Raw genomic sequence first — 12,129 nt, forward strand, 5'->3', positions numbered from 1 at the left:
AAAACAGAAGCATGTGTGTCTGCTTAATGTGCAGTGCTGGTATGTTCAGCACCGACTATGACAGCATTAAGGAGCAACATTTGCAGTGGGTCCAAGGAAATTGATTTTTTCTACCTCCATTTGCAATGCTGTTTTGTTTGCCAATCTGCACGGAGCATTGCATACAATCCTGTGGAACTGTAAGAGAAACTTTGACGTTCAGTACGTACAAATGTGAGGAGGATAAGAGAACAAAAACGCATCGAAAGACATACAAAGCTAAAAAATGTGCGAGCAAGCATGTACATAACAAAAACAGGAAACCCCCCCCCAAAAAAAAGTTTATTTTCTGAGACAGTGCTACAGACCCAACTCCTTATCCTGTTTTACATTTAACCCCCAACCCAACCCCTACACCCCTCCCTCCCTGCCATAAAAACTCAGCGGTTTACGCTGTACTTTCACGCTTCCACGTGCCACATCCAGCCATTTGCTGAATGGGAGCCATGGAAATGAAACTGTGGAGCGAAAGAAACTGTTATAAGGTTGGTGGGTCAGGTGTGTACTCAAACAGTGTGTCTGAAGGTCTCTTTGCACAAAGAAGTGCAGAAGGCTATGGTGGAAGTGAACAATGTATGGAGCAGGCACCCTAGGTGCATGCATCAACTGTATGTATTTCTTTGCAGTTCATAAAATGCAAGGTGTGCTTTGTGTGCCCAATATTTTTTTTAAAGTGTGCAGTAAGTGGGGTAGTGTGGAAAACAAAAAACAACTTTGCAGTGTACACTGTAAGTGGCAGGCATCCTACTGTCGTGCATGCGTTGTGTCTATGATATCATATGATGTGCAATTGTATGCTACGGCATTCGTAATATGCCTACACACACGTCTAGCAACACACAACGAGGCAAAGGATGGCAAACAGAGGGGAGACAGAGATAAAGAACCTACTAGGCCAGGTGAGGCTTAGATTGCCCAAGTGCATGGGTGGATGGAGGGGAAGGTACTCATGGGAAGAAGAACAAATGACAATAAGTAAAAATATGGGCCAATTGTGCCAAGTGCACAGATAAGTGCATATGCGAGGTGGTGGATGCACTGTTAGGCATACAGGAAACAGTCCTGAAGTGTGGGGTTTGCTAGAAAGCCAGTTTAGGGGTTCGCCTGGCAGGGGGAGGTGACATGGGTTTGACATCACAGAGTCATCAGGTAAGTAGTGCAGATAAAGTTTACATCATGCAGTTAGCCGGGGAGATGAGCAGAAACAGCAGATGGAAAGAGAAAGACTTTGAGGTGCTTGCGGAACCAGCAATGGTTCCCCTCAAGTGTCAGGGAGGCAGGGAGCCTGTTGCAGAGGAAGGCCCCAGGCAAAAAAAACACATCTACGGGGGGCGCTGTTGTGCGCCGAACAAGATGGCCACCTGAAACGTGAGCTCCGTGGCAGGCAGATCACTCGATCCTGATCTTGGGCATTTACGATCTACAACTTGTACCAGACTGCTACGATTCGCGAGCTGCTGGATCAGGGACCAACTGGTCCAAACCCCTAAGAAAAACGGCACCGGTAACCCTGTGATCGGGAACTGCCGCGACCATCCCCCATCGCCCGCGCAGCTGCGCACCGAAATCCAGCATCTCGAGGAGAATCAGACGGTCCAGGCCCCCAGTACCGTAACACCCCGCCACCCCTGTGGAGGCCCGTGTGGCAGTGGAACACCTCTGCGTCGATGACCGGGAGCGAACCACGCGATTGCTTAGGCCGTACAGCGCCGGTGCAGATCACCGCAGATATTAGAACTGTAACCGCTCGTGTGCTGGACCTGCGCCTGAGCTGGGCGGCTCCTACTCAGGCCCTCATCGACTCCTACATCGGCCTTCATCCTGCTGTCCCCTTCGCTGGCCCCCCCCCCTTCAACGAGATTTCAGCACCCGGGATAGAGCTGCGGCACACCAACGGACGCCGGGTGCTGCGTTCCCCCGCTGACGTGGACTAGGTTGCCGGACCCTTTGCAGCCGCAAGGTACGTGGGGGATGGGGATGCTGCTAACCCTTGGCTGTCTCGAAGCGGAGATAAGGACAAATCGATGCGTTGCTCCGCGGGGGTCACCAACCACCCGCACCCGATAGAGGATGCCCTGTGACCAGCCTGCTCCCGCCGAGCGACTTGCTGTGGACCGGCCCCTACCCCGGCTCACTGCTGCACCGCACTAGATTCTTGTCTGCACCTGGAGGGGCCCGGACCCCTGGTGGCCTGGCCTGGCCACGGCCTGCTGGGATCCCCTGTGGTCCACGTCATCCGGCCCCGCTGCCCCACGCCGGATACCCTATGATCTGCCCTGGCCCCGCTCCTCCTCCTTCTAGGGCGCCTGACTTCGGGCTCCCCGGCGCTACTTGGGTTGTACCCTGCCAACCTTTGCCATTGAGGCCTGGATCCCCTGGGGGCTGTACCTCGTTGATCCTGTCCGTGGAGGCGAGGGATACCATCGGCTCTCCATCATCTCTCCAGAGTCGCATCACCGCCACAATGACTGAAGGGACTGGGAAAAAACAGAGCTCCATGAACATGTTCACGAAGACTCTGGTCGGCTCTGCTGAGGAGGTCTCCGAGCAGGCCCCTTCCACTACCTCATCCCTTGCTACCTCAGAATCTCAGAACATGATGGACTTTATCCATGAGGGTTTTACCACGCTCCACTCAAAGTTAGATGACATGAATGGCACTATCTCCTCTATCAAGGCCCACATTGAGAGGACTGACAGTCGAGTGTTGGAGGTTGAAACCAGGGTGAGCTCCGCCGAGGACGGTCTGGGGGCACTGCGTTCGGAGGTCACGGCTCTATCCAACCACGTCCTAGAGGTGGAGAAGAAAAAGGAGGACTTGGAATCCTGCTCGAGGCGTAACAACCTCCGTATCATTGGGGTCCCCGAGAGTGGCATCGGAGAGCCGATGGAAGACTTTGTGGAACACACATTATTGTCGCTTCTGGATTCACCAAAGCTCTCTCCGCAGTTTGCTATAGAGCGTGCACACCAGGCCCTGACGCCTAAAGCCAAGCCGGGTGCACCTCCACGACCCATTATAGCTCGTGTCCTAAACTTTCGAGACCGCAATGCCCTTCTTAGAGCCGCAAGACTCAAAGGTGAACTTGTACTGGACAGAGCAAGGATACACCTATACCCTGACTTCTCGGTGGCTGTCCAGCGGGAGCGCAAGACTTTCTTGGCTGTAAAAAGAAGGCTTAGAGATCACAGAGTCAAATACTCCATGTTATACCCCGCTAAGCTGCGAGTGGAGCACAACAATCAGGTGTCATTCTTCACGATTCCGGAGGAGGCCTCCAGGTTTATCGACAATCATTTCCCAGGTTGACCTTCCTCCCCAGCTATTCCTTCACAGCTACTCAGCTTGCCCGTTGGGGAGGCGCCGACACCGGCTTTCCCCCGACGCTAAGAATATACCACACTTGTACTTCTCAACAATTGTCAGTTGGATTACTCTGCATGACTGTGCCAAGTTAAACTGTGCCAAATATAGTTGTCAAGTTACGTCCGAAGCTTCATTGTAGGCACCATGTTCTCGCTGGATCTGCCACAGGCCCGGAGCGGCGTCATCAGTCTGGCCCACAGGCCCCCAGGCGTTGATGCCACTGGTTTGGATTTGGTTAAGGGGTTTTGGGGTTGTCATTCTTCTAGTTGGGGGAGGGATGTGATGGGTGTTTTGTTATAAAAAAGTTTGGCGTTGGCAGCGAGGGCGGACCGCAGGGTAATGCAGTGTTAATGGGGCTACAGGGCTGCTACATCGGCCCACTGGACATTATCATCCTGGCGATATGAACGCCACCGCTCCTCTGACGGAGAACAATCTAACCTTCATGAGCTGGAATGTGAGGGGGCTGGGCAATTTTAAAAAAATGAGATAGATACAGCTGCAAGCGGAACGGCATGGATCCAAGATCCTTTTCTTACAGGAGACGCATGCGCGTTCTGAACATTGTGTGAGATTTGCCAGAACCTGGGGCCCCCAGAGATACTTCACCAACTTCTCTACTCAAAGTCGTGGGGTTATGACTATTATTCATAAGAGTCTTAAATTTACACTCATTTCTTCACAAATAGACCCCCAGGGTAGATATGTACTACTCCATGCTACACTCCAGAATAGGGAGGTGATCTTGCTGAACATCTATGGCCCCAACATAGATGACCCGGAGTTTTTCACACACCTCGCATCCCTTCTGGATGGTTTCCCTTTGGTTCCTATCCTCTGGGGTGGGGACTTCAACACCATTTTTGATACAGACCTTGACAGATCTGGGTCCAGGCCCCGTCAACTCACCAGGGCAGCCTATGTTGCACTGTCGTCCCTTCCCCGCCTTGCGGTCGTGGACGCATGGAGACTACTCTACCCTGATTCCCGTGTCTATTGATTTTTCCTTTCCGTCCATGATTCCTATTCCCGAATTGATAGGTGGGTAATCTCTGATTTATTGATCAAAAATGTGGTACAATTAACGATCCTCCCTAGGACCTTATCTGACCACTCCCCGGTGACCATCACCATGGGCTGGGGGCTGGACGGTGACCGTACCAGACGCTGGAGGATGAAACCTCATTCTCTCCTTGACCCTCTGTTCAAAATGGAGCTCGAGGTAGCCATTGAGGAGTAATTTGAAATAAACAAGGACTCGGTGTCCTCGCAGGCCACCCTATGGGAGGCCTTTAAGGCATATATTAGGGGCATAGCACTCTCCAAAGAGAGTGGCATACTTAGAACAATTCGAAGGGATATCGCTGTCAGCGAAACCAAGCTATTGACCCTGGAGGCCCAGTGCTCGTGGTCCTCAACCCCTGCGACCCTTGCAGCTATAGGAGTGGAGCTGGATGTTTTTCGTTCTCTGGCGGAACGGGAACAAAAATTCCTAGATAGCCCCGGCCTGGCGAGGAGATACGGAAAGGGCGAGCGCCCCGGCCGCTTCCTTGCTAGACTCATCCGTCATGAGCTGGGTGCTCCACATATACCTGGGATTGTTCGTCCGGATGGCTCCTTAGCTATCACGTCAAAGGCTATCAACTCGGAGTTCTTCGCTTTTTACGAAGCCCTATACTCCAATTCGGACGAGGCCACGGAGGCGGAGGTGGACTCCTATCTTGCTGCTCTCCCCCTAACGGTCCTCTCTCCCGAGACCGCTGGTTCCCTCGATTCTCCAGTCACCCCGGAAGAGTTTACAGAGGCCTTAGACTCTCTCTCCTCGGGGAAGGCTCGCGGCTCCGATGGCATCCCGGTTGAATTCTATAAATGCTATAAGACTCTCTTACTCTCTCACTTAATAGCTCTCTGGGAGGAATCGGTAGAGGCAGGCATACTCCCCCCATCACTCCGCGAAGCCACAATTACGGTACTGCTCAAACCTGGTAAACCTGCCACCCAGTGCAGCTCACATCGCCCACTTTCCCTCATAAACTGTGACACAACATTTTTTGCTAAAATGTTAGCGGCCAGGCTTGCTCCCTGTATGCCATCTATTATACACCCGGACCAGGCGGGATTCATTCCAGGTCGCTCCACCGCTCTGAACCTTAGACGACTCTTTAATATAATTAGCAGGATTAGCCCCAATGTGCAGGCGGTCGCCGCAACCTTCGACATGCAGAAGGCGTTCGATTCAGTCTCTTGGAGATACCTCTGGCGGGTGCTCGAACAATGCAAATTCGGGCCGGTTTTTCGCTCCTGGGTCAAGGTGCTTTACTCAGGTCCTGTGGCCAGTGTCCGCACGGAAGACAGATGCTCCCCATTCTTCAAAAGTGCCAGGGGAACGAGACAGGGCTGTCCATTCTCTCCCCTGATTTTTGCTTTAGCGATAGAACCTTTCGCCGACATGCTTCGACAACTTCCCTCGCACAGAGGGCTTCGCTCGGCGGGTCAAGCCAATATTGTATCCCTCTATGCTGATGATGCACTCCTTCTCGTGCGGTCCCCTCCACTAATTTACCCCCGATATTGAAAGATGTTATCCACTTCAGGTACATCTCAGGCCTCAAGGTGAACTGCGCAAAATCTAAGCTCTTTCCGCTCACGGAATGCACCCTTCCCCGCCCTGACACTATGGGGTTCACGTGGGCGCAATCGAAGTTCACTTATCTGGGGATTTAAATAACACGTCAGTTTGAATCGACCCTCGAGGAGAACTATCAAAACTACCTTTCGCACCTTGCGAGTAAGACTCTGGCATGGAGCAAATTGCCGATCTCCCTGGCAGGTAGAATAGGGTTATTAAAAACGATAGTATTACCCCAATTTCTATACAGGTTCACCAACGTCTCCCTGTGGCCGGGCGAGGGTTTCTTCCAAGCATTGACACGCAGCATCAACTCTTTTTTGTGGCATTCGGGCGCGGTCAGGCTCAAGCTCGGGACCTTGTCTACACCGATGGCTGACGGCGGCTTTGGGGCCCCCGGTTTTCTTAAATACTGGTTGGTCTCTCAAATCCAATACACATCCTACTGGTTTAACACAGCAGACCCTCCTCCACATGTTAGACTTGAAAGGCTGGCGGTCAGCGACCGGGACATCCGTTCCCTGGTGATACAACCCATTCCTTGGGCACGGGATACACTGAATCCGGTGGCTTGCACCTCCCTGGCGCTAATGAAAACGTGGAAATTGCTAGATACTCCTCATCCATTTCATGGCAATCTCCCACTGTGGAACTTTCTCCCCGGGATCCCACGAGTACCGCCGTCGACTGTGCGCAGATGGGCTAGGGCGGGATACGAGTTGCTCCGTGACGTATTCGAGCAGGGTAGCTTTGTTGAGTGGCCCGACCTGCCGCTGCCCTTGAGGGGTGGCCCGAGTGCATGGCTTCAGTATTCAGCTCTACGTAAAACCCTTCAAAGAAACTACCCCATGTTTCCAGCAATGCCACCGGATAATCCCGCTATCGAAGAACTGGCTTCCCCCACACCTACCAGAGGGAAAATATCTAGGCTATACACAATGATACAATCCAGATCCACTCCGAAATTCACTGGGCTAAGGCGGGCGTGGGAGGAGGACCTCCGGGTGGAGGTGACTGACAAACGCTGGGCTCACATGTGTGCCCGTATACACCAGGTGTCTTTCAATTCCCGTTTCAAATTGATTCAACTAAAGGTGTTACATAGGTTTCATTATACCCTGAGCAGGTTGCATCGTATGCTTAGTGATCACTCCCCAAGATGCCCCAGGTGTGGGCAGGATGGCGCCGACTATATGCACATGATCTGGGCCTGTCCCCGCCTCTCCCAATTTTGGGAGATGGTGTTCACAACCGTATCTGCTATACTTGATCAACCTATCGAGCCCTCCTCAATGAAGGGCCTATTCCATGACTATCCAGGGCTACCCCGAAATTCCAAGAAACTGGCCGGCCTTTGCATGCTCCTTGCGGTACGAGCCATTCTGCTCTGTTGGCTCCGCCCCACACCCCCCACGCATGCGCAATGGCTCAGGGCTCTCACATGTTCCTCAGACACTGAGGAAGTGTGGTCCTGCCTACAACCAGCCCACTTGAGGCCCAGGGATGTCTGGCTCCAGTTTCGCTCCTATATGTCAGATTTAAATGCGACACCTGATACAACTTCCCCAACTACTACACCCACTCATGCAGGTGGTCTATCCTGAGCTAAGGGCTCTCTTATACTGCATTCGCACTGTATGCGTCCTTGATGGAAAATGTTAATACTAGATGCACTGACTGTATGCCTGCACTGTTTTAACTGTACCTACCTTGTGCTTACCCTGTGTATTGTTCGCCTGTGTTCTGCTGCCAAGCTGTTTAATAAAAAAAGTTAAAAAAAAAAAACACATCTACCAACAACTGTTTTCTTGCATAAGCGCGTGACCCTGAGGGAGTTAGAGATGGATGAGGGAAGATCTCAAGCATGCAGATATATAGGGAGTTCACTTTTAAGGTATTGTGGTGCCAGGGGCTAGCTAGTCTTCTCATTTTATTCTTCACAGCCACTGGGAGCAATTGGCGATATTTCTGTGCAGGAGAGATATTATCCCAAGTCGCGCACTCCTCTTCTGGATGCATTCCAGAGGGCTGAGAGTAGAAGGGGGCAGATTTAAAAAGAGCCTGCTGTATAGTGCAGCCTACACTTAAGTACAGCTGTGCAGAAAATGATCTTTTGGAAAGTTGCTTTCCCTTGGTACGATACATTTAATGCTGCTATTGATGTCATTTTTTTAACGATTTATGTAGGAGGTGGGTTAGTGGGGAAAACATTTTGTAGCATTGTGGGAAGCAAAGCAGGGAGTTCCTGTGTTGATATTACACAGTATGATATGGGTCAATGAGAACGTTGCAAGCACATATCACTAACGTGCCACTTCATGGTAGGGGATGGGAAAAACACCAGTATGCTTTTAAAGAACGTAATGGCCGCTCAGTGGCAGATACCGTGCACGCAGACACTTATAACACAGTAATACGCATAGTGCATAAAAAAGCTTCTGTACCTTAAATTTGTGGTAGTGGGTGCTCAAGTGGATGAAGGTGGATGCGCACATTTTGCAATCTATTAATTAAATTTGTACTGGACATCCTGGCAAGTGACAGTACACTAGCAGGCTGATTTTCTAACGGTACCTACGAAGTGTTGTGCAGCACATACACTGTTAGATTGTAACATCTTGGATGGCATTGGGAGAATCGTGTGTGCCCATTTACCCATACCCAATGAGGTGGTGCTGGACAAAAGGTAGTGAAAAGGGAAGAAGGACTGCTCCTGCTTTACTGGTGTGTGGCCCTCGCAGTACTTTGGGCACCGCACGTGCCACAATCTGAGCTTTTTACATTGCTGTCTAATGCACATGGGACTTTTCAGATTATCCAATTAGGTACTGTGGGTGTGGTTCACAGGAAGGGGTATTCAAACTGCTGTACATTATATTCTGCGTAGGGAGGCTGGCTGACATGGCGAAACCCATTGTGTTGCCTATAGGTGATGCCTTTGTACTTGATCTACACAAGTAAGCCCTAGAAAGAAAGTTTGATGGCAATTTCAGGTTGGAAGGAGTGGTCGCATTGTGGAACGGTGTCTACGACCACAGTTTTGCAGACATGGACGCACTTTGCAAAGACCTGTCCACTTTCGTTAGAGGCGAGGTTATGGTCATCCACTACGGCGGCATGCATATTGGTTACTTGCCTTGTTTAGGCTTGTTCTGTCGACTAAAGAGGTTGTTAAAGCTAGTGAAGAGGCTTTTTCCCACTGGCAAGGTGCTGTTCTCATCGATAACACCACAAAGAGAGTGGCCCACTGCTCATGTATGTTGTACCGAGACAGACGCAGGAAGGTGTCTGATCAACAGAAGCATGAATACTTTTTTGTCCGCTGTTGGGATGTTCTTCTGCAAAAATGACCTCATTATTTGTGGAAATGCTGAATTTTTCCAACAAGATGGCATTTCTTTGTCGCCCATTGGTAATGCTGTTTTGTTTGCCTGTCTACAAGATGCAGTGAAGAGTTTACTGTAACAATGTCCATATAAGAAAACACAAAATCAAATAAAAAATGAAAAAAAGGTGTTCCTCTAGAAGCATCTAAAAAAAGAAAAACAGGCTTTTTTAAGAGCCGGCCCTTATAACAAACTTCCCCTTCCCTGGTTGCACGTTGTGCCCCCACACTCGCACGCAGCATGAAAGCCACATCCTGGGATTTTCAGGATGGCAGTGATGGAAATAGGACTGTGGAGCCACAGGGATTGTGCAATAACATTTCTGGGCGGGGTTTGTACGCAGAGGACTGTTGTGCAGAAATGATACTGTTACATGGAGAGCTCTTCAATGTCATTGGTGGAAGCGTGAGGAACTTTTTAATAGTACGCAATGATGGTGGGCTGCAAAGAAGAAGCTGGAAAGGGAAGAAGGAATGTTTCTGCTTCATTTGGAGACAGGCCTCGCCGTCCTTGGAGAAACGCATGTGCGCTTACTCACCTTTGCCGCTAGCTAGCCATTCGAATGGCACAATGGGGAATATCGCACCGTCGGTTGCGTGTGTCACAGCAAGGTGCGTTCATAATTTTGTCCATTAGTGTGCGTACTCAGCCGGACTAAGATGGTTGCTATTAGTTGCAGACGCACTGTAGCACTTCAGATTTAGTGCACCATTAGTTACAGGGCAAACATATGTGACCTGCTACTTTGTTAAGCAAAGTTGTGCAAACTGATTGCACAGCACCTCTGGTGTGTGCCCTTTTGTAGAGTTGCTGTGGAAAGCTTTCACACAGAAAGCAGGCCCACATTGTTCCAAACCATACATGCATGTTCCCACGGCACATTGTGGTGCATCTGTAAGCGTGTACCTTCCGAAAAACACTCTGTAGTTTGCTCAACCCTGCACTTTCCTGCTGTTCGAGGGTCTGGCTCCTGTCTCCGAAATAAGGGCTCACACCCAGAGTGGGTGCGGTTGCATGGCGACATCGCCACTGTTCTCCTTTGGGACGGCTATCCGCTACACGCCTTTTGGGTGGAATACGTTGTGCGGACGTGCATGGGCATCCTATGCACACCGTTGCCTTTTCTCTACTGAGTAAAAGTGTGCCACACGTGCGCCAACAATTTAGGGAGACGCCAGGTATTTATAAGGTACAGCATGTGGGATGTTTATCTGCATAGCTACCTGTAGAACGTGGGTGGGCAAACCAACTTAATTAACGTTCCTTCACATATGCTGCACAGTGGCGATGTCCACAGGACACAGAGGAACAGATACACATGCATGTACTTGCACTACGCATAAACGTCTGGCCGTACACGCCTTGATTGGTGGTGGACAACATGCGGACGTGCAGAGCATGCTGGCGGCGTACGGATACCTCCATTGTCATTGCGGATAGGCTGGACAGCTGCAGTGTACATAGGACACCTACCTTTTTCTTACTTGCGGTCATTACAAAGAGGACTGTGTGCCGCTGAGCCAGAACCCCATTTCAGGTATAAAAAAATGACCACTCAAACAGTCATCAACATTCTCATTATTATCGTTTCCTTGTACACATGCATACACCTCATTTGGAAAGGACGGGGTAGCAGAAGTACTTATTGTGGGGAAATGGGAATTTGCACAATTTGGTTGTGAGGGGAGGAAGAGATTGATATATTACCATACCGTCTCCCATTAAACGGTTTTTGAGGGAATGACAGGCTCTGACATGGGGAAGGAGTACACATGCAGGTGTGACAGTGCTGTGTTATTTTATCCAAATGATATCCTTGTACACAACCATTAAAGCAGCACAATTATTCACCAATTTCTCCACTTTCACTTCCACGCTGTCCATTTCCTTATGCACAGAGTTTCTTTCCTTTCCTATGCCCGTATGCTGTTGTGGAAGGGTTGCCGCTTGTACTGCCTTGCCTTCCTTTCACATTCAAACACACACTATCACATTCCTACTCATTCACCCAAGAGTCACTCACTCATCAACACCTTCTCTTACATCCACTCTCACTGCATTCTCCACATAGGCACACACCCACCCAGAACAGTCAAAAACACACACTTATCACATTTCTTCTCATTCACCCACCACTCAATGACCCATAGCACACACATACATCTGACACACACTTCACACATGGAAAATACACTTCACATAAAAAAAAATACTTCGCACCTGTTTTTTCAGCATTGGTCTTTCGCTCCAGGCCACCCTTGGTTCCTCCATGCTACTCACAAAAAGGAACCAGGAAGCTGCAAGAGCTCCCTGGTTCCTGTGTATGAGCCACGAGGAAGTCGGAGAAAGGGTATGAGTTCAACGTGGCATGTGACAGGTGCCACAGGTCATGGCCAGCTCACCCTACTGAGCGCTTCCTTCTTGTGCTGCAAGTCCCCGCCCATCCTTCACCTTGATGGGTGAGGACTGGGCCATGCCCCCCGCCCCACGAGGCCTGGTGTGACATGGCCACCACTACACCAGTACTCAGGAGCTTCATTAAAAAATAGATATATTTTTTAATACAGAGATAGCAAGGGAGACCACAGGGGTAACAAGAGAGACCATAGAGGTCATGGCTGCGACCACTGGCCACCCACAAAAGACGTCACTGGGTGTTCCTGTATTGCTGTCATCTGCCCCGATACTTGCTCAGTCCTCTTCTGAAC

This window comes from Ambystoma mexicanum, chromosome 1q (genome assembly GCF_040938575.1).
Source record: "Ambystoma mexicanum isolate Mex_15411 chromosome 1q, UKY_AmexF1_1, whole genome shotgun sequence".
Classification (NCBI taxonomy): Eukaryota; Metazoa; Chordata; class Amphibia; order Caudata; family Ambystomatidae; genus Ambystoma; species Ambystoma mexicanum.